Here is a 24,263-nt window from a genome sequence, read left to right on the forward strand (position 1 = left end):
TGATGGGCCCGCAGCTCCCTTATATACAGTATGATGGACCCGCAGCTCCCTTATACACAGTATGATTGGCCCGCAGCTCCCTTATACACAGTATGATTGGCCCGCAGCTCCCTTATACACAGTATGATGAGCCCGCAGCTCCCTTATACACAGTATGATGGGCCCGCAGCTCCCTTATATATACAGTATGATGGGCCCGCAGCTCCCTTATATACAGTATGATGGACCCGCAGCTCCCTTATACACAGTATGATGGGCCCGCAGCTCCCTTATACACAGTATGATGGGCCCGCAGCTCCCTTATACACAGTATGATTGGCCCGCAGCTCCCTTATACACAGTATGATGAGCCCGCAGCTCCCTTATACACAGTATGATGGGCCCGCAGCTCCCTTATATATACAGTATGATGGGCCCGCAGCTCCCTTATATACAGTATGATGGACCCGCAGCTCCCTTATACACAGTATGATGGGCCCGCAGCTCCCTTATACACAGTATGATGGGCCCGCAGCTCCCTTATACACAGTATGATTGGCCCGCAGCTCCCTTATACACAGTATGATGGGCCCGCAGCTCCCTTATACACAGTATGATGAGCCCGCAGCTCCCTTATACACAGTATGATGGGCCCGCAGCTCCCTTATATATACAGTATGATGGGCCCGCAGCTCCCTTATATACAGTATGATGGACCCGCAGCTCCCTTATACACAGTATGATGGGCCCGCAGCTCCCTTATACACAGTATGATGGGCCCGCAGCTCCCTTATACACAGTATGATGGGCCCGCAGCTCCCTTATACACAGTATGATGGACTCACAGCTTCCTTATACACAGTATGATGAGCCCGCAGCTCCCTTATATACAGTATGATGGGCCCACAGCTCCCTTACACACACAGTATGATGGATCCACAGCTCCCTTATACACAGTATGATGGGCCCGCAGCTCCCTTATACACAGTATGATGGGCCCGCAGCTCCCTTATACACAGTATGATGGGCCCGCAGCTCCCTTATACACAGTATGATGGACTCACAGCTTCCTTATACACAGTATGATGGACCCGCAGCTCCTTGTCATGATTTGGATGCCCCGGTCATTTACTCATCCTCCGGCGTATTCACTATTTTGTGGCACTGCTGCAGTGCCGCTGCTCAAACTTGTGAGCGCAGCTTCTGACTGGCCAGAAGTTAGAAGCTATGTCACAAGCGCTCAATGTAAGACTATGAGGCTATGTGCACTTGTTGCGGATTCGTGTGCGAATTTACCGCGGATTTCCTGTGATTTTGTGCAGATTTCACCTGCGTTTTACCACCTGCGGAATCCTATACAGGAGCAGGTGTAAAACGCTGCGGAATCCGCAAAAAGAATTGACATGCTGCGGAAAATACAACGCAGCGTTTCCGCGCGGTATTATGTGCACTGCGGATTTGGTCTTCCATAGGTTTACATGGCACTGTAAACCAGATGGAAAACTGCTGCAAATCCGCAGCGGCCAATCCGCACCGTGTGCACATAGCCTGAGAGTGAGAAAGAGGCCAGAACGAGGCTCCCACAGACTCACATTGATTAGTGACCTCTGCGCTGCTGCATGATACACTGGAGCCTCGGACAGGTCACAAACTGCAGGAGACGGAGCCGAGCGGAGACTAAAACAGATGAAGACGCCAGAAGGTGAGTATCAGACAGGGGGCAGGGGACGGGGATTGTCAGCACCTGGAAGTGGTGCTGTAAATGTGATGCAGCTCTTGGTTACTGTATGCGGCTCCTTATACTAATACTCATAAAAGACCCAGGTGGTATGTATCAATAGCCCCCTAACCCCCATCTCCAGCCTCCCCAGACAGCAAATATTACATGTGATGAAGTACATATATTATCAGAACAAAACATTATAATATTCAGCCCCCAGTGCCCTGTCCCCCCTCCCCCACTTCAGCCTCAATACCCCCATCATCTCACATCCACCCCTCAGTGCCCTGTCCCACCTCACCCACCTTCTGCCCTCACAGCACTCAAATGGTCTCACATTCACCCCTCAGTACCCTGTCCCCCCTCACTCACTTTCAGCCCCCACAATACCCCAACGGTCTCACAGTGACATACCTGAATTTAATAAACCTAATAACTTCCATCCCCACTTACTGATGAAGTTTGCAGGCAGGACCAGGAAGTGTAGGTGAAATACAAGATGTGGGCACTAGGACCCAGCGTGCCTGAGCCAATCCCAGCGTGCACAGAGTGAAAAAGCACTGCAGCCAGGAAAAGCTTCATGATCAGGTCAGACGGGCGAAACCATTCACTGCAGGGGGGAGACTGCAGCCGCCACTGTGCTAATAGCCAGCTTGCAGAGTCTCCATCAGACGGAGCAGACATTATACTGCTCTGCTCCTATGCGGTGTTCTGCCTCCTCACAGAAGTGGCCCTGGCTCCCAGTGGGCCCCTTCATGTGACAGGGCCCGGGGCGATGGCCCCCTCTGCCCCCCCAGTAGCTACGCTACTGGTGAAGGTACCTTTAGCCCACAGGAAAATAAAAGTGACACAGTGGGGGAGGGGGCCCACAGGAAAATAGAGATGAAACAGTGGGGGAGGGGGCCCACAGGAAAATAGAGGTGACACAGTGGGGGAGGGGGCCCACAGGAAAATAGAGGTGACACAGTGGGGGAGGGGGCCCACAGGAAAATAGAGATGAAACAGTGGGGGAGGGGGCCCACAGGAAAATAGAGGTGACACAGTGGGGGAGAGGGCCCACAGGAAAATAGAGGTGACACAGTGGGGGAGGGGGCCCATAGGAAAATAGAGGTGACACAGTGGGGGAGGGGACACACAGGAAAATAGAGGTGACACAGTGGGGGAGGGGGCCCACAGGAAAATAGAGGTGACACAGTGGGGGAGGGGGCCCACAGGAAAATAGAGGTGACACAGTGGGGGAGGGGGCCCATAGGAAAATAGAGGTGACACAGTGGGGGAGGGGACACACAGGAAAATAGAGGTGACACAGTGGGGGAGGGGGCCCACAGGAAAATAGAGGTGACACAGTGGGGGAGGGGGCCCACAGGAAAATAGAGGTGACACAGTGGGGGAGGGGGCCCATAGGAAAACAGAGGTGACACAGTGGGGGAGGGGACACAGGAAAATAGAGGTGACACAGTGGGGGAGGGGGCCCACAGGAAAATAGAGATGACACAGTGGGGGAGGGGGCCCATAGGAAAATAGAGGTGACACAGTGGGGGAGGGGACACACAGGAAAATAGAGGTGACACAGTGGGGGAGGGGGCCCACAGGAAAATAGAGGTGACACAGTGGGGGAGGGGGCCCACAGGAAAATAGAGATGAAACAGTGGGGGAGGGGGCCCACAGGAAAATAGAGGTGACACAGTGGGGGAGAGGGCCCACAGGAAAATAGAGGTGACACAGTGGGGGAGGGGACACACAGGAAAATAGAGGTGACACAGTGGGGGAGGGGACACACAGGAAAATAGAGGTGACACAGTGGGGGAGGGGGCCCACAGGAAAATAGAGGTGACACAGTGGGGGAGGGGGCCCACAGGAAAATAGAGGTGACACAGTGGGGGAGGGGGCCCATAGGAAAATAGAGGTGACACAGTGGGGGAGGGGACACACAGGAAAATAGAGGTGACACAGTGGGGGAGGGGGCCCACAGGAAAATAGAGGTGACACAGTGGGGGAGGGGGCCCATAGGAAAATAGAGGTGACACAGTGGGGGAGGGGACACACAGGAAAATAGAGGTGACACAGTGGGGGAGGGGGCCCACAGGAAAATAGAGGTGACACAGTGGGGGAGGGGGCCCACAGGAAAATAGAGGTGACACAGTGGGGGAGGGGGCCCACAGGAAAATAGAGGTGACATAGTGGGGGAGGGGGACCACAGGAAAATAGAGGTGACATAGTGGGGGAGGGGGCCCACAGGAAAATAGAGGTGACATAGTGGGGGAGGGGGCCCACAAGAAAATAGAGGTGACACAGTGGGGGAGGGGGCCCACAAGAAAATAGAGGTGACACAGTGGGGGAGGGGGCCCACAGGAAAATAGAGGTGACATAGTGGGGGAGGGGGCCCACAAGAAAATAGAGGTGACACAGTGGGGGAGGGGGCCCACAGGATATTGGGTGACACAGTGGTGAAGGGGGTCCTCAGGTAATTAACACCTTTACGACATCTGCCTTACATGTATGGCTCGTGTTAAATGCCACTGTCAATCTCTGACGGCAGCATATAACACATTCCAACATGCGTGCGCATCATTCTCTCACCCATTGGCACCCATGATGTGATCGTCGGTCGCCAATGGATTGTTATGACAGCCAGGGGTCTTCTTCCTGTGGCCAGGCTTTAAAGGAGACCATGATTTCTGCTATATGCAGTGATGCTGTGGCATCACTGTATATAATGGCACATGCGATCGGATGATCGCATCTTCATGTCCTCTAAGGGAGCTAACTGTACCAGTGAAAGGTGAAAACAAAATTTAAAAAATTCCTAAAAGTTCAAATCACCCCTTTTTATCCAATTGAAAATAAATATATTTAAAAAATAAAAAACAACACATACAGTATTTGGTATTGCTGGGTTCAGAAAAGTCTGATCTATCAAAATATAAAAACAATTAACTCGATCAGTAAACACTGTAAACAGAAACAACTCAAGAACGCCAAATGTCCTTTTTTCTGTTCGCCACAATTACACAAAAAAGCTATAACAAATGATGAAAAAAATCACATCTGTCCCAAAATCATACTAATAAAAACAATGTCTTGCCCCAACAGAAAGCTTCCCTGTGTGTAATAAAATACGCAGCAGTCGCCGTCTTCTGCTGCTGTGTCGTTGCTTGTGTCTTCTTCATTGCAGTGGAATATGGCCACCGGTAAGTATTTTACTACACACAGTGGACCTACATTACTGCTGTCCTGTGTAGTGTAGTATGTAGAGATGTCTGTATATATGTATGTATATAAAGGATTTGTCAACTCTCTTGTGTGGTGTAGTATATAGAGGATCTGTCAGCTCTCCTGTGTGGTGTAGTATATAGAGGATCTGTCAGCTCTCCTGTGTGGTGTAGTATATAGAGGATCTGTCAGTTCTCCTGTGTGATGTAGTATATAGAGGATCTGTTGGCTCTCCTGTGTGGTGTAGTATATAGAGGATCTGTCAGCTCTCCCGTGTGGTGTAGTATATAGAGGATCTGTCAGCTCTCCTGTGTGGTGTAGAATATAGAGGATCTGTCAGCTCTCCTGTGTGGTGTAGTATATAGAGGATCTGTCAGCTGTCCTGTGTGGTGTAGAATATAGAGTATCTGTCAGCTGTCCTGTGTGGTGTAGAATATAGAGGATCTGTCAGCTCTCCCGTGTGGTGTAGTATATAGAGGATCTGTCAGCTCTCCTGTGTGGTGTAGTATATAGAGGATCTGTCAGCTCTCCTGTGTGGTGTAGTATGTAGAGGATCTGTCAGCTCTCCTGTGTGGTGTAGTATATAGAGGATCTGTCAGCTCTCCTTTGTGGTGTAGTATATAGAGGATCTGTCAGCTCTCCTGTGTGGTGTAGTATATAGAGGATCTGTTGGCTCTCCTGTGTGGTGTAGTATATAGAGGATCTGTCAGCTCTCCCGTGTGGTGTAGTATATAGAGGATCTGTCAGCTCTCCTGTGTGGTGTAGTATATAGAGGATCTGTCAGCTCTCCTGTGTGGTGTAGTATATAGAGGATCTGTCAGTTCTCCTGTGTGATGTAGTATATAGAGGATCTGTTGGCTCTCCTGTGTGGTGTAGTATATAGAGGATCTGTCAGCTCTCCCGTGTGGTGTAGTATATAGAGGATCTGTCAGCTCTCCTGTGTGGTGTAGAATATAGAGGATCTGTCAGCTCTCCTGTGTGGTGTAGTATATAGAGGATCTGTCAGCTGTCCTGTGTGGTGTAGAATATAGAGTATCTGTCAGCTCTCCTGTGTGGTGTAGTATATAGAGGATCTGTCAGCTCTCCTGTGTGGTGTAGTATATAGAGGATCTGTCAGCTCTCCTGTGTGGTGTAGTATATAGAGGATCTGTCAGCTCTCCTGTGTGGTGTAGAATATAGAGGATCTGTCAGCTCTCCCGTGTGGTGTAGTATATAGAGGATCTGTCAGCTCTCCTGTGTGGTGTAGTATATAGAGGATCTGTCAGCTCTCCTGTGTGGTGTAGAATATAGAGTATCTGTCAGCTGTCCTGTGTGGTGTAGAATATAGAGGATCTGTCAGCTCTCCCGTGTGGTGTAGTATATAAAGGATCTGTCAGCTCTCCCGTGTGGTGTAGTATATAGAGGATCTATCTGCTCTCCCGTGTGGTGTAATATATAGAGGATCTGTCAGCTCTCCTTTGTGGTGTAGTATATAGAGGATCTGTCAGCTCTCCTGTGTGGTGTATAGGGTTGAGCGAAACGGATCTGTCATTTTCAGAAATCGCCGACTTTTAGGCAAAGTCGGGTTTCATGAAACCCGAACCAATCCTAGTGTGGGATCGGCCATGCGGTACACGATCAGAGCGCCAAAGTCGCGTTTCGTATGACGCTGTTACCGCCGTTTTTCATCCAATGAAGGAGGACGCAGAGTGTGGGCAGCGTGATGACATAGGTCTCTGTCCCCATCATCTTAGAGAAGGGCATGGCAGTGATTGGCTTGCTGTCTGCGGCGTCACAGGGGCTATAAAGGGGCGTGCACGCCGACCGCCATCTTACTTCTGCCGATCTGAGCATAGGGAGAGGTTGCTGCAGTTAGTCAGAAGCAGGGACAGAGTTAGGGAGGGAAGATTAACCCCCAAACCGCTTGTGCTGGAGCGATTTTCACTGTACCACACCACCTTTTTGTGCAGGGACAGTGGAGGTCGTATTTTAGTGCAGCAGCTGCCTAGCTGTGTGCACGGTGCTGTGCAAACCAACTGCTTTTTTCAAAGCAAAAATCCTGTTGCTCCTTTCTGCACAGTTACCTGTCTTGTTTATTTGTCCACACTTTTTGGTTCTGAAGTCCTTTTTATTGCTGCCATACTTGTCCTGAGATCATTGTAGGGACTAGGGAGCGTGTTATTGCAGTAATTTATTATTTTTTTAATAATAATTACAGCCACTTTCTGCCACGTTCATAGTGTTGTGTTATACCACTGGGCCAGAGTTGTGGTTCAGTGTCTCCCCCCAAAAGTGAGATAGTAATTCTCACACAGTTTATATTCTGCTGTACTGCTAGTGTGTCATATATCAGGCAGCCACTTTCTGCCACGTTCATAGTGTTGTGTTATACCACTGGGCCCGAGTTGTGGTTCAGTGTCTCCCCCCAAAAGTGAGATAGTAATTCTCACACAGTTTATATTCTGCTGTACTGCTAGTGTGTCGTATATCAGGCAGCCACTTTCTGCCACGTTCATAGTGTTGTGTTATACCACTGGGCCAGAGTTGTGGTTCAGTGTCTCCCCCCCAAAAATGAGGAAGTCTGGTGGAAGAGGCCGTGGGCGGGGGTTGCCAGTTAGTACTGATGGTGGTGGTGGTGCTGCATCTGGTGGTAGTGGCAAAAGCACAGTAGCACCTAAGGCTGGAGGTGTTGAGCCTGCGTCATCATCTGGCTACACAAGGCCTCGAAGGCTCCCTTACCTGGGAGTAGGAAAACAGCTTTTAAAGCCGGAGCAGCAGGAAAAAGTTTTGTCTTTCCTTGCTGACTCCTTGCCTCTAGCTCTTTCGCCTCCTCTTCCCAAAGTTCAAAATCTAAGAGCAGCCAGTCGTCAGTGGATGCTTCCGGTCCGGAAAAAGACGTTTCCTTGTGTCCTTCTCCCAAACCAAAAGTGAAGGATGCGTCAGGCGACACTACAGGTTACTCCATGGAGCTCTTTACCCATACCGTGCCAGGGTTAGAAAGGGGAATTGTACACTGCCCATTACAAGAAGAGTCGGACATGGAGTGCACTGATGCACAGCCACAGCTAGATTATGATGCTGTTCCATTGACTCAGATCAGTACATTGACCTCGCAGTTTCCTGAGCCAGAATCTGACCCTGATGGGACTATGGTGCCCTGTCCCGAACGCTATAGCACCGGCTTACACTGTGACACTGAGGAAGGTGCACATGACATTGTGGAAGAGGAGGTGATAGATGACCCAGTTCTTGACCCAGATTGGCAGCCATTGGGGGAAGAGGGTGCCGCTGGCACTAGCTCACAAGCGGAGGAGGGTTATCCGCAGCAACACCAATCTACATCGCAACAGCTGTCATCAGCCAGGCCCGTATCAGGCCCAAAACGTGTGACAAAAACAGTTTTAGGACAGCGTGGCCAACCGCTGAAAGTTGCACAGCGTGCAATGCCTGAAAAGGAATTCCATAGTAGGAAGAGTGCAGTGTGGCATTTTTTTGACCAAGATCCCAATGATCAGTCTAAAGTGATCTGTAAGAAATGCTCAAAGACCTTTAGCAGAGGGAAGATTCTTCAAAATTTAAATACAACGTGCAAGCGTAGACATTTAACCAGCATGCACTTGCAAGCCTGGACTAATTACCAAACGTCCAGTACCGTTGGTGCACCTGGTCAGAATGAAGGTAGTCAGCAACACTACATTGCTCCCCTCACTGTAAGCCCACCGGTTCAAACACCACCAGCAGCAAATGTGGAGGGATCGTCACAAGGCCAAAGCAGGCAGGGAATCAGAAGGTTATTGGTGGGAAGCACTGTATGTAGGCCAACATCACCAACTGTCTCTCAATCCGCCATGTCCACCACCACCACCGCTAGTTCCACCATCTGCAGGTCTCCTGTCCAGCTCACCCTAGAAGAGACTCTCGTGAGGAAAAGAAAGTACTCATCCTCTCATCCGCGTACACAGGGTTTGAACGCCCACATTGCCAGATTAATCTCGTTAGAGATGATGCCCTACCGGTTGGTCGAAAGCAAAGCTTTCAAAGACCTGATGGCCTATGCAGTACCACGCTATGACCTACCCAGTCGCCACTTCTTTGCGAGAAAAGCCATCCCAGCCCTCCACCAGCATGTCAAAGACCGCATTGTCCATGCACTGAGGCAGTCTGTCAGTGGAAAGGTGCACCTCACCACAGATGCATGGACCAGTAGGCATGGCCAGGGACGTTACGTGTCCATCACGGCGCACTGGGTTAATGTGGTGGATGCAGGGTCCACAGGGGACAGCCATAGTGGGACAGTTCTGCCTAGCCCACGGACTAGGAAACAGTTGGCAGTAGGCGTTGGACACCCCTCCTCCTCCTCCTCCAGAAGCGACAGCTCGTCCACAGAGCTCAGTCGCCTGGCAACTCCATCCGCATCTGCCAGTGTTGCACACGAGGTGTCTCATTATGGAACAGCTAGTGGTAAGCGTCAGCAGGCTGTGTTGGAAATGAAGTGTTTGGGCGACAACAGACACACCGCTGAAGTACTGGCCGAGTTCCTGCAGCAAGAAAGTGAGTCATGGCTGGTCAGTGTACATCTTGAGGCAGGCAAGGTAGTCAGTGATAACGGAAGGAATTTCATGGCTGCCATAGCCCTTTCACAACTTAAACACATACCTTGCTTTGCTCACACTTTGAACCTGGTGGTGCAGTGCTTCCTAAAAAATTATCCGGAGTTACCCGCCCTGCTCCTGAAGGTGCGAAAACTTTGTTCGCACATCCACCGGTCGCCCGTACACTCCAGCCGTATGCTGAACCATCAGCGATCGCTAAATCTTCCACAGCAACGCCTAATTGTAGATGTTTCAACAAGGTGGAACTCCACACTGCACATGGTTCAGAGGCTGTGTGAACAGAGGCGTCCTGTCATTTATTTGTGGGAGGATACGCATACACGGGCAGGCAGTTGGATGGCAGACATGGAGTTGTCTGGTGTGCAGTGGTCGAAGCTACAAGACCTCTGTCAAGTCCTTCAGTGTTTTGAGGAATGCACACGGCTGGTAAGTGCAGACGACGCCATCATAAGCATGAGCATCCCACTTATGCGTCTGCTGATGCAAAGTTTGACGCACATTAAGGAGCAGGCGTCTGCAGCCGAGGAGGAGGGAAGCCTTGATGACAGTCAGCCATTGTCTGGTCAGGGAACTGAAGAGGATGAGGAGGAGGATGATGGTGATGAAAATGTATGGGAGGAGGGAGCTTCTCAGGGGGCAATAGAAACTGGTGCCGTTGTAAGGTCTGGTACAGGTTTCTTGCGGAACACTTGTGATGTAGATTTACAAGAAAGTGCTCCTCAACCCAGCAGAAGCAGTGAATTGACACCTGGAACATTGGCCCACATGGCTGAGTATGCCTTGCGTATCCTAAAAAGGGACCCCCGCATTGTCAAAATGATGACCGATGACGATTACTGGTAGGCCTGCCTACTGGATCCACGCTACAAAGGGAAATTGCAAAATATCATGCCACATGAGAACCTAGAGCAAATATTGGCTACCAAACAAGCAACTCTTGTAGACCGTTTGGTTCTGGCATTCTCAGCACACAGCAGCGGTGATGGTTCTCACACGAGCCGTAGGGGGCAACATGGCAGAGGTGCTAGCGGTGCAGAAATCTGAAGTGGCGTTGGACAGAGGGGTTTTATGACAAGGTTGTGGAGTGATTTTTCAATGACCGCTGACACGACAGGGACAGCTGCATCGATTCAAAGTGACAGGAGACAGCATTTGTCCAGTATGGTTACAAACTACTTTTCCTCCCTTATCGATGTTCTCCCTCACAGGTCATTCCCCTTTGATTACTGGGCATCTAAACTAGACACCTGGCCTGAATTGGCAGAATATGCATTACAGGAGCTCGCTTGCCCTGCTGCCAGTGTGCTATCAGAAAGAGTCTTCAGTGCTGCTGGCTCAATACTGACCGAAAAAAGGACACGTCTGGCTACCCAAAATGTTGATGATCTAACCTTCATTAAAATGAACCAATCATGGATTTCACATTCTTTTGCCCCACCTTCCCCTGCTGACACGTAGCTTTCCTTTAAAAAGGTCTTGCTTTTTTAATCCTCTTACTGACTGCTCCAATTCCTCCATTTGCTGCTGCTGAATGTCCACCATAGGCCATTTTTAACACCTCCCTAAATGGGCTAACTCCCCCCACGGGCCCGTGGTCACCACTTGGCGCAAGCACCCGTGCGAGTGCCGTTTGGCTGGATAGGTGGGTGTGCCCACTTTTGGCCGACGGCACTGGCACAGGGTCCCTCATAGTACATTTAAGTGTCTCTGGCGGTGGGGGTGCACACCCAACGTCAGACACACCGTCGTAATATGAGGGGCCCTGGGCCAGTACCGCCGCCCACAAGAGTGTTCCCCCCCCCCAGCTGAAACAGTGCTCCACCGCTGTTTAGTCGGTGCTGTTAAATCCTTCAATGGCACTGGCAATACAAATTGAGAGATGATAGTAAATATATACAGGGACCATGTCCTCCATTTTGACCGGTGAATACTGTGCACGAACTACCGCTATCTGGTACTCAGCAGAGGAACCCACCCCTGTACGTTGCTTTGCCACCTGTTTATTAACAAACATTTTTTTTGCAGACATTTAGCCCGCTTTACTATTTAGGACAACGTACTGTGTCAGCCACTTATTCCAGTTGTCCTCCACCGAACAAAGCAGTGCCACCAGTTTACTCCTGTTACCAGTTTACAACTGCATTGAGCCAACTTTTTTATTTTAGGTCTAGTAAGTCTGTCTGCGCCACTCCTACCAATCGTACTCCACTGTCCAAACCAATGCTGCCTGTGTACCCCTGTTACCCATTATTAACTGCATTGAGCCAACTTTTTTATTTTAGGCCTAGTAAGTCTGTCTGCGCCACTCCTAGCAATCGTCCTCCACTGTCCAAACCAATGCTGCCTGTGTACCCCTGTTACCCATTATTAACTGCATTGAGACAACTTTTTTATTTTAGGCCTAGTAAGTCTGTCTGCGCCACTCCTACCAATCGTACTCCACTGTCCAAACCAATGCTGCCTGTCTACCCCTGTTACCCATTATTAACTGCACTGAGCCAACTTTTTTATTTTAGGCCTAGTAAGTCTGTCTGCGCCACTCCTAGCAATCGTCCTCCACTGTCCAAACCAATGCTGCCTGTGTACCCCTGTTACCCATTATTAACTGCATTGAGCCAACTTTTTTATTTTAGGCCTTGTACGTCTGTCTGCGCCACTCCTAGCAGTCGTCCTCCACTGTCTAAACCAATGCTGCCTGTGTACCCCTGTTACCCATTATTAACTGCATTGAGCCAACTTTTTTATTTTAGGCCTAGTAAGTCTGCACCACTCATAGCAATCGTCCTCCACTGTCCAAACCAATGCTGCCTGTGTACCCCTGTTACCCATTATTAACTGCATTGAGCCAACTTTTTTATTTTAGGCCTAGTAAGTCTGTCTGGGCCACTCCTACCAATCGTACTCCACTGTCCAAACCAATGCTGCCTGTCTACCCCTGTTACCCATTATTAACTGCATTGAGCCAACTTTTTTATTTTAGGCATAGTAAGTCTGTCTGCACCACTCCTAGCAATCGTCCTCCACTGTCCAAACCAATGCTGCCTGTGTACCCGTTACCCATTTTGAACTGCATTGCGCTTACTTTTTTATTTTAGGCCTAGTAAGTCTGTCTGGGCCACTACAGTCCTAACAATCGTCCTCCGCTTAACAACGCTCTGCCGCCTGTGTACCCCTGTAACTAATTTTAAACTGCATTTAGCCAACTTTTTAAATTTAGGCCTACTACCTGTGTTTGTCTGCGCCACTCAATACAGCTGTCCTTCACTGCACAAAGCAGAGCCTCAATTTGCTGCCGATATCACATATTAAAGTGCATTTGGCCTACTAGTTTGGTTGGGCCTACTAACGGTGTCTGCCGCTCCTTGGTATTCTCCTGTGTTTTTCTCCTGAGCTTCAATCTTCAGGCTTTCGGCCTATAGGAGTGTTAAAACTGCATTTGGCCTACTGGTTTGGTTGGGCCTACTAACGGTGTCTGCCGCTCGTTGCTGTTCTCCTCCATTGAACAAAGCAGTGCTGCCTGTTTACTCCTGTTACCAATTTTGAACTGCATTTAGCCTATTTTATTCTTTGGGCCTATATCTGTGTTTCCTCCTCATCCTGCCAATTGCCCAGCCACTGCTAGATGAGTCTGGCGGTACATTGACCCAGAACACTACATTCCCCTTGCATTCTACATAGCCAGTATCTGACCCTGCAGAAAGTCTGGTTCCCCTTCCCGCATACTATACCACCTTACACGGGGACAAAGAGGAAGGTGCAGATCAAAATGCAGGTTCCTTCAACAGGTGGGGGGGCATACTCGTTGGCGACATCACTGGCACAGGGCCCCTCATAGTACGCAAAAGTGTCTCTGCCGGTGGGAGGCGCCCCCGCCGTCAATCACAACGCCGTACTTTGAGGGGCCCTGTGCCAGTGGCAATGCGAACGAATGTGCCCCCCCTGCTTGCTCAGGATCACAGCACTTGCAAAGTTGAAATACTTACCTCTCCCTGCTCCACCGCCGTGACGTAGTCCAAAATTTCCTGGGCCCCTGAAAAAGTTTAGCCAGCCCGAATCCCCCCACAACTTTTGCCAAATGAGCCCCAATTTTCAATGCCTAACTATTCTTATAAGGTAAATTAAGATTGACAAGCTTAAGTAACAAGAATTGATGTTTTTGGCATTAAAATGGGCTCTGTTGGTGTTTTCCTGTCCTCCACTCACTGCCGACTTTGATTCTCCATTGACTTGCATTGGGTTTCATGTTTCGGTCGGATCCCCGACTTTTCGAAATAATCGGCCGATTTCACCCGACTCGATCTTGAAAAAGTAAAAGTTGCTCAACTCTAGTGGTGTAGTATATAGAGGATCTGTCAGCTCTCCCGTGTGGTGTATATTATAGAGGATCTGTCAGCTCTCCTGTGTGGTGTATTATATAGAGGATCTGTCAGCTCTCCTGTGTGGTGTAGTATATAGAGGTTCTGTCAGCTCTCCTGTGTGGTGTAGTATATAGAGGATCTATCTGCTCTCCCGTGTGGTGTAATATATAGAGGCTCTGTCAGCTCTCCTGTGTGGTGTAGTATATAGAGGATCTGTCAGCTCTCCTGTGTGGTGTAGAATATAGAGGATCTGTCAGCTGTCCTGTGTGGTGTAGAATATAGAGGATCTGTCAGCTGTCCTGTGTGGTGTAGTATATAGAGGATCTGTCAGCTCTCCTGTGTGGTGTAGTATATAGAGGATCTATCTGCTCTCCCGTGAGGTGTAGTATATAGAGGATCTGTCAGCTCTCCTGTGTGGTGTAGTATATAGAGGATCTGTCAGCTCTCCCGTGTGGTGTAGTATATAGAGGATCTGTCAGCTCTCCCGTGTGGTGTATATTATAGAGGATCTGTCAGCTCTCCTGTGTGGTGTATTATATAGAGAATCTGTCAGCTCTCCTGTGTGGTGTAGTATATAGAGGTTCTGTCAGCTCTCCTGTGTGGTGTAGTATATAGAGGATCTATCTGCTCTCCCGTGTGGTGTAATATATAGAGGATCTGTCAGCTCTCCTTTGTGGTGTAGTATATAGAGGATCTGTCAGCTCTCCTGTGTGGTGTAGAATATAGAGGATCTGTCAGCTGTCCTGTGTGGTGTAGAATATAGAGGATCTGTCAGCTGTCCTGTGTGGTGTAGTATATAGAGGATCTGTCAGCTCTCCTGTGTGGTGTAGTATATAGAGGATCTATCTGCTCTCCCGTGAGGTGTAGTATATAGAGGATCTGACAGCTCTCCTGTGTGGTGTAGTATATAGAGGATCTGTCAGCTCTCCTGTGTGGTGTAGTATATAGAGGATCTGTCAGCTCTCCCGTGTGGTGCAGTATATAGAGGATCTGTCAGCTCTCCTGTGTGGTGTAGTATATAGAGGATCTATCTGCTCTCCCGTGAGGTGTGGTATATAGAGGATCTGTCAGCTCTCCTGTGTGGTGTAGTATATAGAGGATCTATCTGCTCTCCCGTGAGGTGTGGTATATAGAGGATCTGTCAGCTCTCCTGTGTGGTGTAGTATATAGGGGATCTGTCAGCTCTCCTGTGTGGTGTAGTATATAGAGGATCTGTCAGCTCTTCTGTGTGGTGTATATTATAGAGAATCTGTCAGCTCTCCTGTGTGGTGTAGTATATAGAGGATCTGTCAGCTCTCCTGTGTGGTGTAGTATATAGAGGATCTGTCAGCTGTCCTGTGTGGTGTAGAATATAGAGGATCTGTCAGCTCTCCTGTGTGGTGTAGTATATAGAGGATATGTCAGCTCTCCTGTGTGGTGTAGTATATAGAGGATCCGTGAGTTCTCCTGTGTGGTATATAGGATCTATCCTGTGTGGTATTTTTAAACGGCATGGTGGGCCCCAAGAAAGATTTTTCTCTGGTGGGCCCAAGGTACTCCAGTCCGACGCTGTATCTACTAGTGATCATTCTGTCCCCATCATTACTCTTCAGCCGATGTAAAGAGGCCGGGAAACAAGCGTTGAACGACTTCAATATTGTCGATCACACTCATTTAGCGGCCTGAACTCAGCGCACATGTAAATACAACCGAAATGCTTCTGTGTGATGAGCAATATGTTAGCATTTGGGGCCCCATTTTAAACTTTGCCTAGGGCCCCACTTTGCCTAAAACCGGCCCTGTGAGAACTACAGCCATATTGTTGAGCAAACAGAAAAATAATGAGTGCTGAAAAACCTAGAGTACAAATGGCACACGAGCCATAAAGAATTATAAAATAAAAATGCCTATGAATCAAACTTTTACTTCAAAATGGTACAAAAATAATGGTGAATGGGGGGGTCTAAATGTTAGCTTATGATTTTAGTTTCTTGTAAAAATTTGTGATTATTGTAAGAGCAAGAACGATCAAATGTGAGCTAAATATTAAATCCTGCGCTCCCCAAAAACCCAACCAAATTATCCCATATCCTAACTGCTCATCGCTGGGAGTCTCACCATTTGGCCCCCAGCGATAACTAAATCAGGGCATTGGAACGCTGAGAGCAGAACTCTACAGTCATATCTAGGGGCTGGTGCAGATGGTCGCAGATTTTCTCATCCGAGAGAATGGGGCCGATTACGGAAATGACACTCTGTGACACTCTCATCAGAGTTTGATCAGAGTGTGAGCATCAAGTGGCCTCTCCTCCTCTTCCTCCACCTTAACATCTCTCCCTTCTTTCCCCCCGTGACACAAATTTCCACACGCCCAACTGACTATGGGGAACCACAGATGGACCATTCTGAACAGCTGTTCACACATTCTATTCCATGGCCATCACAGGTCTGTTCCAAAGAATCACAGAATCCTGAGGAGGAAAGCATCTGCAACGATGCCCAAAATATTTTCATGTTGGATCCAAGGCCGGACGAAGTAGGGTCTGAGCAGAATCCAGACCCTCATCACCAGACGTTAACCACCAAGGTTTGAGGTGATCCTGTGTTGGGTCATCTTTTGTGGTCTCAAAAAAGGCCCTGGCTAGGCACCCCTTGCCGCCCCTGTGAACTGCACACTCGTGACCGGTGCTTGCCACAGCCAGAGTTGGGGCTGAGGATGCAAGGCTTGTCATGGTTGCATCACTTCATGCCTGTTTGTGAAGCCACAATGTAACCTCCTTGTCTTCCTCGTCCTCCACGTCTGCTGAGCTACTCAGCTGCATACCTCTGGGTTCACACCAAGTGAGATCTACAACCTCATTGTCATCCTCTCTGTTCTCACACTCCTCACCCTGAGAGTCACTCTTCTACTCTTCCTGCCCTGACACCACAGTACAGTCCGCGAGTGCCTCTGGTATCTGAGTCTCATCACCTTATCTGTCAAATTTTCAACAAAAAACTCAGTAGAGACAAAATGTGCGATCAACATGCCTTACTGTGGGAATCTCTCTGTGCTAAAATGCAGACTAGCAGGCCTTGCCAACCACCAGCCGTCCCATCAACCCCATCTGCTGCTTATTCCTCATCTGTCACCATACCAAGTCTTCCTACACAGATCTCTGGCTACAAAAAACTCCACTTGTTTATGCCCTACAGTCAGGGTGAGTGAGAGCCCATCAGCTGTTATGGAAGTGGACATGACTGCTGTTTTTGTGTCACTTAACACAACACATCTTTCTTAATCCACCATAACATCTCCTCCTGCACCTCACTCACAGTCCAGCAGTTTGTCCTGTTCTCAGTACTGCACACTCTCTCAGCACAGCAGACAGCCCTCGGTCCCGCAGTTGTGGTCACTTAAAAGAATGTTTCCTGCTACACATGGTAAAGCTAAGAGCTTGAACTCCACCATCTCCATTCTGTTGGCCATGGAAATGCTGCTTTTTTGCCTGGTGGATACAGACAATTTCCGAAAGTTGATGGCCGTTGCAGTCCCCCAGTACCAGTTACCCAGTCGCCATTACTTAACAAAGAAAGCTGTGCCTGCACTACACCAGCATGTCGCTGAGAACATCACCCGTTCCCTGATAAAAATCTGTCTGCCAGGGTGCATTTTACCACTGAAACCTGGAAGAGGAAACATGTGCAGGGGTGTTACATCTTACTGACTGGGCACTGGATGACTCTGGTGGCTGTGGGGACAGGTGGTCAAGGGGCTTCTTTACAAGTCTTTGCATCCCCAAGGCTTGCAGGACAAACCTCTTTATCTAACAGTTTCTTCTGCTTTTGGCTCCTGCACCTCCTCTAGGGCCCCCACCTGTGCCCTCAACCTGTCCCTTAATCAGACACGCATTCCAACAATATAGATAGAATCCTCCAGTTATGGAATGACCTGGGTTGGAGTAGTGGTATTGCAACCACTAGGGGCAGCACCAGCAGATAACTTAGGAATAGTCAGTACACAGGAGCAGCAATGTAGTTTACAGGATCAGCAGGTGAAAGGAAGCTTGACAAAGGACTGATAGCTCAATAATCTGGCAAGGAAGGAAGTATAATGCTAGGTTTAAGTAGGGTGTTCAATCAGGGTGGAGACAATCAGAAACAACACAGGTAATTGTATCTGGGTTAGCAAGGAAATTTCTAAAGAGCTGAATAGCTCAGAGAGAAAAGCTGCCGCCTGGTGTACAAGAGCCCCTGGGCTAGAATCCTGACACCCCCCGACCTCCGTTCTGAGCAGCCATGGCTCACCGCAATCAGTGTTCAAATTAAGATGCCTTCACACAGCTCAAGAGTTGTGGACATCTTTCCAGGCTGAGCTAGAGCAATGGCTGTCTCCACTGAACCTGGAGCCAGGGAAGTCTGTGTGCAATAATGGCGCAAACCTGTTGATGGCCCTACGACAGGGAAATCTCACACACGTGCGTTGCATGGCTCACATCCTCAACCTGGTGGTACAGCAATTTCTCAGCCACTATCCCGACCTGGTTGCACTACTGACGAAAGCACGGTCGCTGTGTGTTCACTTCAGACGATCACACCCCAAAGATCATCGACTTGCTACTGAGGTCTTTCAGCCAACTGGTTAACTATTTGATTTGCAATATTCCGACACGGTGGAATTCCACTCTGCACATGTTGCAGCGATTGTGGCAGCAGCAGAGAGCCTTGGTGCAGTATGTCCTTTTGCATTTCCTGTGCCAAAGCAGTTCGAATGTGGTGCAAATCACGCAGTCGGAGTGGGCACAGATGAAGGACCTCTGCACAGTTTTGAAATGGATGCTAAGATGGTTAGCCCTGATGATGCCATCATCAGCATCACTATTCTGTTCATCTACATGCTGGAGCACACTTTGCATAGTGTGCGTGAGGAGGTGGTGGTACCAGAGGAAGAGGTAGAAACAAAGGAGAATGCGGAAGGGTTAACAATATCTCAAATTTCCAGACTGTTGTTGCACAGGTGGATGCCATGGGAGGGTGTCTTATAGCAATTAAGGGGGGCTCATGGTACCAGACAAACTGTTATTGAAGGTGCAGAAGCCGAGGAATAAATGGATGAGGATGAGGTGATGGATGCGCAACAGTCAGGAGATGAAGAGGATGATCCCCTCTCTGTTGTTGGTGGGAGGGGACGGATGAAACAACCTTGAGTGTTAGCCTACCACCAACACACTTTGGACAAGGACCTCATGGAAGTGCCCAGCACATGAGCACCTTCTTGCTGCACTATCTTCAACATGATGCCCGTATTCTTAGGCCATGTGCACACGTTCAGGATTTTTCGCGTTTTTTTCGCTATAAAAACGTGATAAAAACGCGAAAAAAACGCTAACATATGCCTCCTATTATTTACAGGGTATTCCGCATTTTTTGTGCAAATGTTGCATTTTTTTCCGTGAAAAAATTGCATCGCGGAAAAAAAAGCAACGTGTTCATTAAATTTGCGGAATTGCGGGGATTCCGCACACCTAGGAGTGCATTGATCTGCTTACTTCCCGCACGGGGCTGTGCACACCATGCGGGAAGTAAGCAGATTATGTGCGTTTGGTACCCAGGGAGGAGGAGAGGAGACTCTCCTCCATGGACTGGGCACCATATAATTGGTAAAAAAAAAAAAAAGAATTAAAATAATAAATAGTCATATACTTACCCTCTGATGGCCCCCGCAGTGTTCCCGCCTCTCCGGTGCATGCTGCCGCTTCCGTTCCTATAGATGCTCTGTGTGAAGGACCTGCGATGACGTCGCGGTCTTGTGATTGGTCGCGTGACCGCTCATGTGACCGCTCACGCGACCAATCGCAAGCCGCGACGTCATCGAAGGTCCTGCACACGCGCACCATCTATAGGAACGGACGCCGCTGAGGAGATCAGCTGTCTGCAGGTGAGTATAACCTTTTTTTTTATTATTTTTAAACATTCTATCTTTTACTATTGATGCTGCATAGGCAGCATCTATAGTAAAAAGTTGGTCACACTTGTCAAACACTATGTTTGACAAGTGTGACCAACCTGTCAATCAGTTTTCCAAGCGATGCTGCAGATCGCTTGGAAAACTTTAGCATTCTGCAAGCTAATTACGCTTGCAAAATGCTAAAAAAAAAAAAAGGGAAAAAAACGCAAAAAAAAAATGCGGATTTCTTGCAGAAAATTTCCGGTTTTCTTCAGGAAATTTCTGCAAGAAATCCTGACGTGTGCACATACCCTTAGGGTCAAAATAGTGCTGACTACTGGGTTGCCACTATGTTAGATCCATGGTACAAGAGTAAATTTAGCCAGATGCTTCCTCCCCTGGGGTATCAAAACACACTTGTAGACAATATTAAGAGTGGTTTCCCCAAGAAAGTGAGGAACACAGTGTGCATCGCAGTTCTAGACGTCCAATCTTGGTAACATCAAGGCTTCATCTCAAAACCATTAGCAGCAGCAGTGTGGTATAAGCAATTTCTGTGAGTTGTTTCAAACATTTTTTAGACTAGCCTGTGCACCAGCAAAACAGAATACAAGTTTGACACATTGTGAATGACTAGATAGGATGGTGCAGGAGTATCTGGAGCTTAATATCAATGCCATCATGGGAGGTTTAGACCCTCTTGCATTTTGGTCTTCAAAAATGGAAGAGTGGCCTGACCTCGCTTGACACGCATTGGAGGTTTTGTCATGAGGTTTGCCAGGTTTTGCCAAGCAGCCAGCGTTCTCTCAGAACGTGTCTTCAGTGCTGCTGGTGGTGTCCTGATGGATAAGCGCATCCAGCTACCCCCTGAAACTGTAGACCGCCTAACTTTTATCAAAATAACAAGTCATGGATCTCCAATGACTTTTGTACCCCAGTCGCAGACTAGGTAATGGTGTAGGTTTTAGTGTCATACATTGATCTCGCATTATTGCAGTCTGTGCCACCTTTGTGGTGGCTTCTGTACCTGCTGTTGATACTGCTGCTGATGTTACAAACAATTTTTTGAATTATGGAGACTCCAAGTTGCGTCTCCATCTGATGGGTTGCCTGTAGTGGAAGGTGTGTCAGAGTCCTATTATACTGTTTCTACTGTGTGGAAATTGATGCTATATACCAGTATGTGGTAGTGCCCAGCTCATGCTTCTGGAGACATGCGCCTATTAATTAGCTGGGCAGTCATCACTACAGAAATGCCAAACATGTGGACGCTAAATGTGGTTTAGGCTCGGAATAGAGGGAAGTTATAATGCTTTTCCAGAGCCTTTGTACTATCACCAACATGGAATCCCCCTATATTTCCGTTAACAGATGGTGGACCTGAGTGGGGACTTGCTTTTTTTGTTAATTGATTTGAAGCTTTTGTAGGTAACATTTTATATAACATTTTGGATCACATTTATCCGGCGCTCTACACTGAGCACTTACATTGGGGGTTTACATCTAAATCTCCGAGTGATGTGATTCAGATTTGACTCCCGAGGGATCCATTCACTATAGTGTAGCAGCAGAGCTACTCTGGACTCCGTCTGGCCTCTGTTCAGTGATGTCTACCACTTCAGAGGTGCACAAAACTGTGGTTAATTGTGCTTTTATGCATGCATAAAAAGACGACCACCGCCATATCATAGGTAGCCACACGGCATCCACAGTGCCTCCATCTGCCTCATTATAGGGAATCTTCTGCCAGGGATTCAGTCTGAATCACGTTTTCAGAGATTTATATGAAAGCTCCGGTGTAAGCGCTCAGTGCGGAGCGCAGGATGTGAGCCGAGCCTTACTGCGATCTTTGGGAGGCAGACAAAAAAAATCAACGGCAGGTGAAGAATTGGTTTTATTTATTTTTTACATTGTTCCTTTTGCATTATATGTGATTAGACGACAACTTTATTCTTTGGGTTGGTGTGATTACAGCGATGCCAGATTTATAGAGTTTTTTTTTTATGCTTGGCTGCTGTCACACACTGAAAGACGCTTTTTATTGCAAAAATATAACAGCTATAATTTTTCCATATTTCAGCTGACAGAGTCATTGATCACTTTCTGTTTAGATTTTTGGGAGGCAGAATGAACAAAACCAACATTTCAGAAATTATTATTTTTTATTTGTTTTTTATGTCGTTCTGCATGTGGTAAAATTGATGTCAGCATTATTCTTCGGGTCAGTATAATTACAGCAATACCACCTTAATATAGTTTTTTACGTTTTGCCACTTTTACGCAACAAAAACTATTTTATAAAAAGCAGAATTATTTTTGCATTGCTTTATTCCGAGAGCTATAACTTTTTTTTTTCACTGATGGAGCTGTATGGCAGCTTGTTTTTTGCGGGACAAGATGAAGTCTTCAGAGATACCATTTGTATTTAGATTGGTCTTGTTTATCACAATTTATTCCACTTTTTTTTCGGCAGTATGATCGAGTATAGTTTTTTTGCCTTGTTTTTTATTTCACTCAAGGGGATAACTAGTGAGACAGTTTTATAGGTCCGGTCATTCAAGACACAGCAATACCCAATATGTGTACTGTTTTTTTTTTTATTAATACATTTATTTATTGGATCAATATCTTTTTTTTGGTTCTTTATTTTGTGATTTTTTGAAAAACTTAAAAAAAAAAAAAAAAAAAAAAGGTAGTAAAAATTGTAAACTTTTGTACATTGTGCCAGGATGGGACGTCAGCTTCAAACTAACAGATTGCTGATCTAATACTCTGCAATGTTTCTGAGCAGCGTCTAACATGCAGGGAGGAGGCATGTCAGCTCCGTCCCTCTGCGATGCCTTGCGAGGTTATTTAGTTTGAAAAAACATAGGCTAAGGGGTGATCTTATTTTAAAGTATAAATATATGAGGGGACAGACCTTTCTGATGATCTTTTTAATCTTAGACCTGAGACAGGGACAAGGGGGCATCCTCTACGTCTGGAGGAAAGAAGGTTTAAGCATAATCACAGATGCGGATTCTTTACTGTAAGAGCAGTGAGACTATGGAACTCTCTGCCGTATGATTTTTGAATTTTAAGAGGGGACTGGATGCCTTTTTTGAAAAGTATAATGTTACAGGTTACATTCACTAGTTTCCTTGATATTGCGTTGATCCAGGGAACTAGTCCGATTGCCGTTTGTGGAGTCGGGAAGGAATTTTTTTCCCCAATGTGGAGCTTACTGTTTGCCACATGGGTTTTTTGCCTTCCTCTGGATCAACATGTTAGGGCATGTTAGGTTAGGCTATGGGTTGAACTAGATGGACTTAAAGTCTTCCTTCAACCTTAATAACTACTGCTGTCACTATTGACAGCAGCATCACAGGGGTTAAACTAGCTAGCACCCTTAGTGGGCGTCATTGCAGGGTGACATCTCTCACATAGAGCGGACACCTGAACTTGTTCGCAGTGGCGCTCAGCATGAGCCCGCAAGATCACAGCACTGTACAGATATGGTGGTTTGCTGGAACACAGCTCCTGTGGCGCCGTATATATATGGCACATGTTGGGAAGGGGTTAAGGACACATTATTGTGCAGGCAATGGCCTTATAGTCTAATGCTATAATGTGTGATACTGACTTCTATACAGTGTATTTAATCCTATCTTGTGTGAAACTGAAGACTAATATGTGTGTTTAAATCTACCATTTGTGATACTGACTCCTAGCTGTGTATTAATTACCTTATTTTTTTAATAAGACACACCTTTTCCCCCATATTTGGGGTAAAATGGCAGTGCATCTTATAATCTGAATGTAACTTTCCGAGGGGGGGACTCCCGAGATCTCAATCTGTGCATGCTCCAGCAGCCATTTTCACGAAATCCACGCAGTGAAAAGGAAGGGAAGTGCGGGAACTCACGAAATCTTGTAAAAGCCTGGGTCCCGCCACAACTTTGCACCTCTAAATACCTCCTTCTCCTGGCCTGGGGCCTGCAGCATCGCCCCATTCATGCCGCCGCCACCACGAGCTTCCTGCAGCAGTGACCCTGCTTTATGGGACCTCCCTCCACTGCAGCTGCCTTCCCCAGTAAGCTACCATAAGATGCACCCCCATTTTAACTATTTTTTTTAAATGACTATTTTCCTCTTCAAAATTTGAGGTGCGTCTGATAGCCGCAAAATACACTACTGTGATATATCATTGCATTGGCAGAGATTAGGACTGCTCGGTTCTGATCTCTGTAAAGACATTGAATAGCTCAGCAACAACTAAAAGAATCGGTGCTGCCGGCCCTCCTCAGGAACAGTGTCCACATGTCAGTATCATTTTGCAGTCACCATCAAAATGTGGAGGGCAGCAGTGTAGCGGGCACTCTGGGGGATATTTGAGGACAGACTTTTTTGGACATCATAGGCACGATGAGAACAGAACCTCATTTGCTGAACTTTGAGAATATATAGGCTTAAAATAAGTCCTGGGAACCAATATCATCAAGATTTGCCAAAATAAA

The 24,263-nt window shown here is 47.6% G+C and overlaps 1 protein-coding gene across 2 annotated transcripts in view; it reads left to right on the top strand.

Moving 5' to 3' along the window:
- TRIM47 (tripartite motif containing 47) overlaps nucleotides 1-24,263 on the top strand; it is a 37,612-nt gene that overhangs the window by 11,020 nt on the left and 2,329 nt on the right. The gene's annotated exons all lie outside the window — the stretch shown is intronic.

This window comes from Ranitomeya variabilis, chromosome 4, assembly GCF_051348905.1.
Source record: "Ranitomeya variabilis isolate aRanVar5 chromosome 4, aRanVar5.hap1, whole genome shotgun sequence".
In the NCBI taxonomy this organism is placed as follows: Eukaryota; Metazoa; Chordata; class Amphibia; order Anura; family Dendrobatidae; genus Ranitomeya; species Ranitomeya variabilis.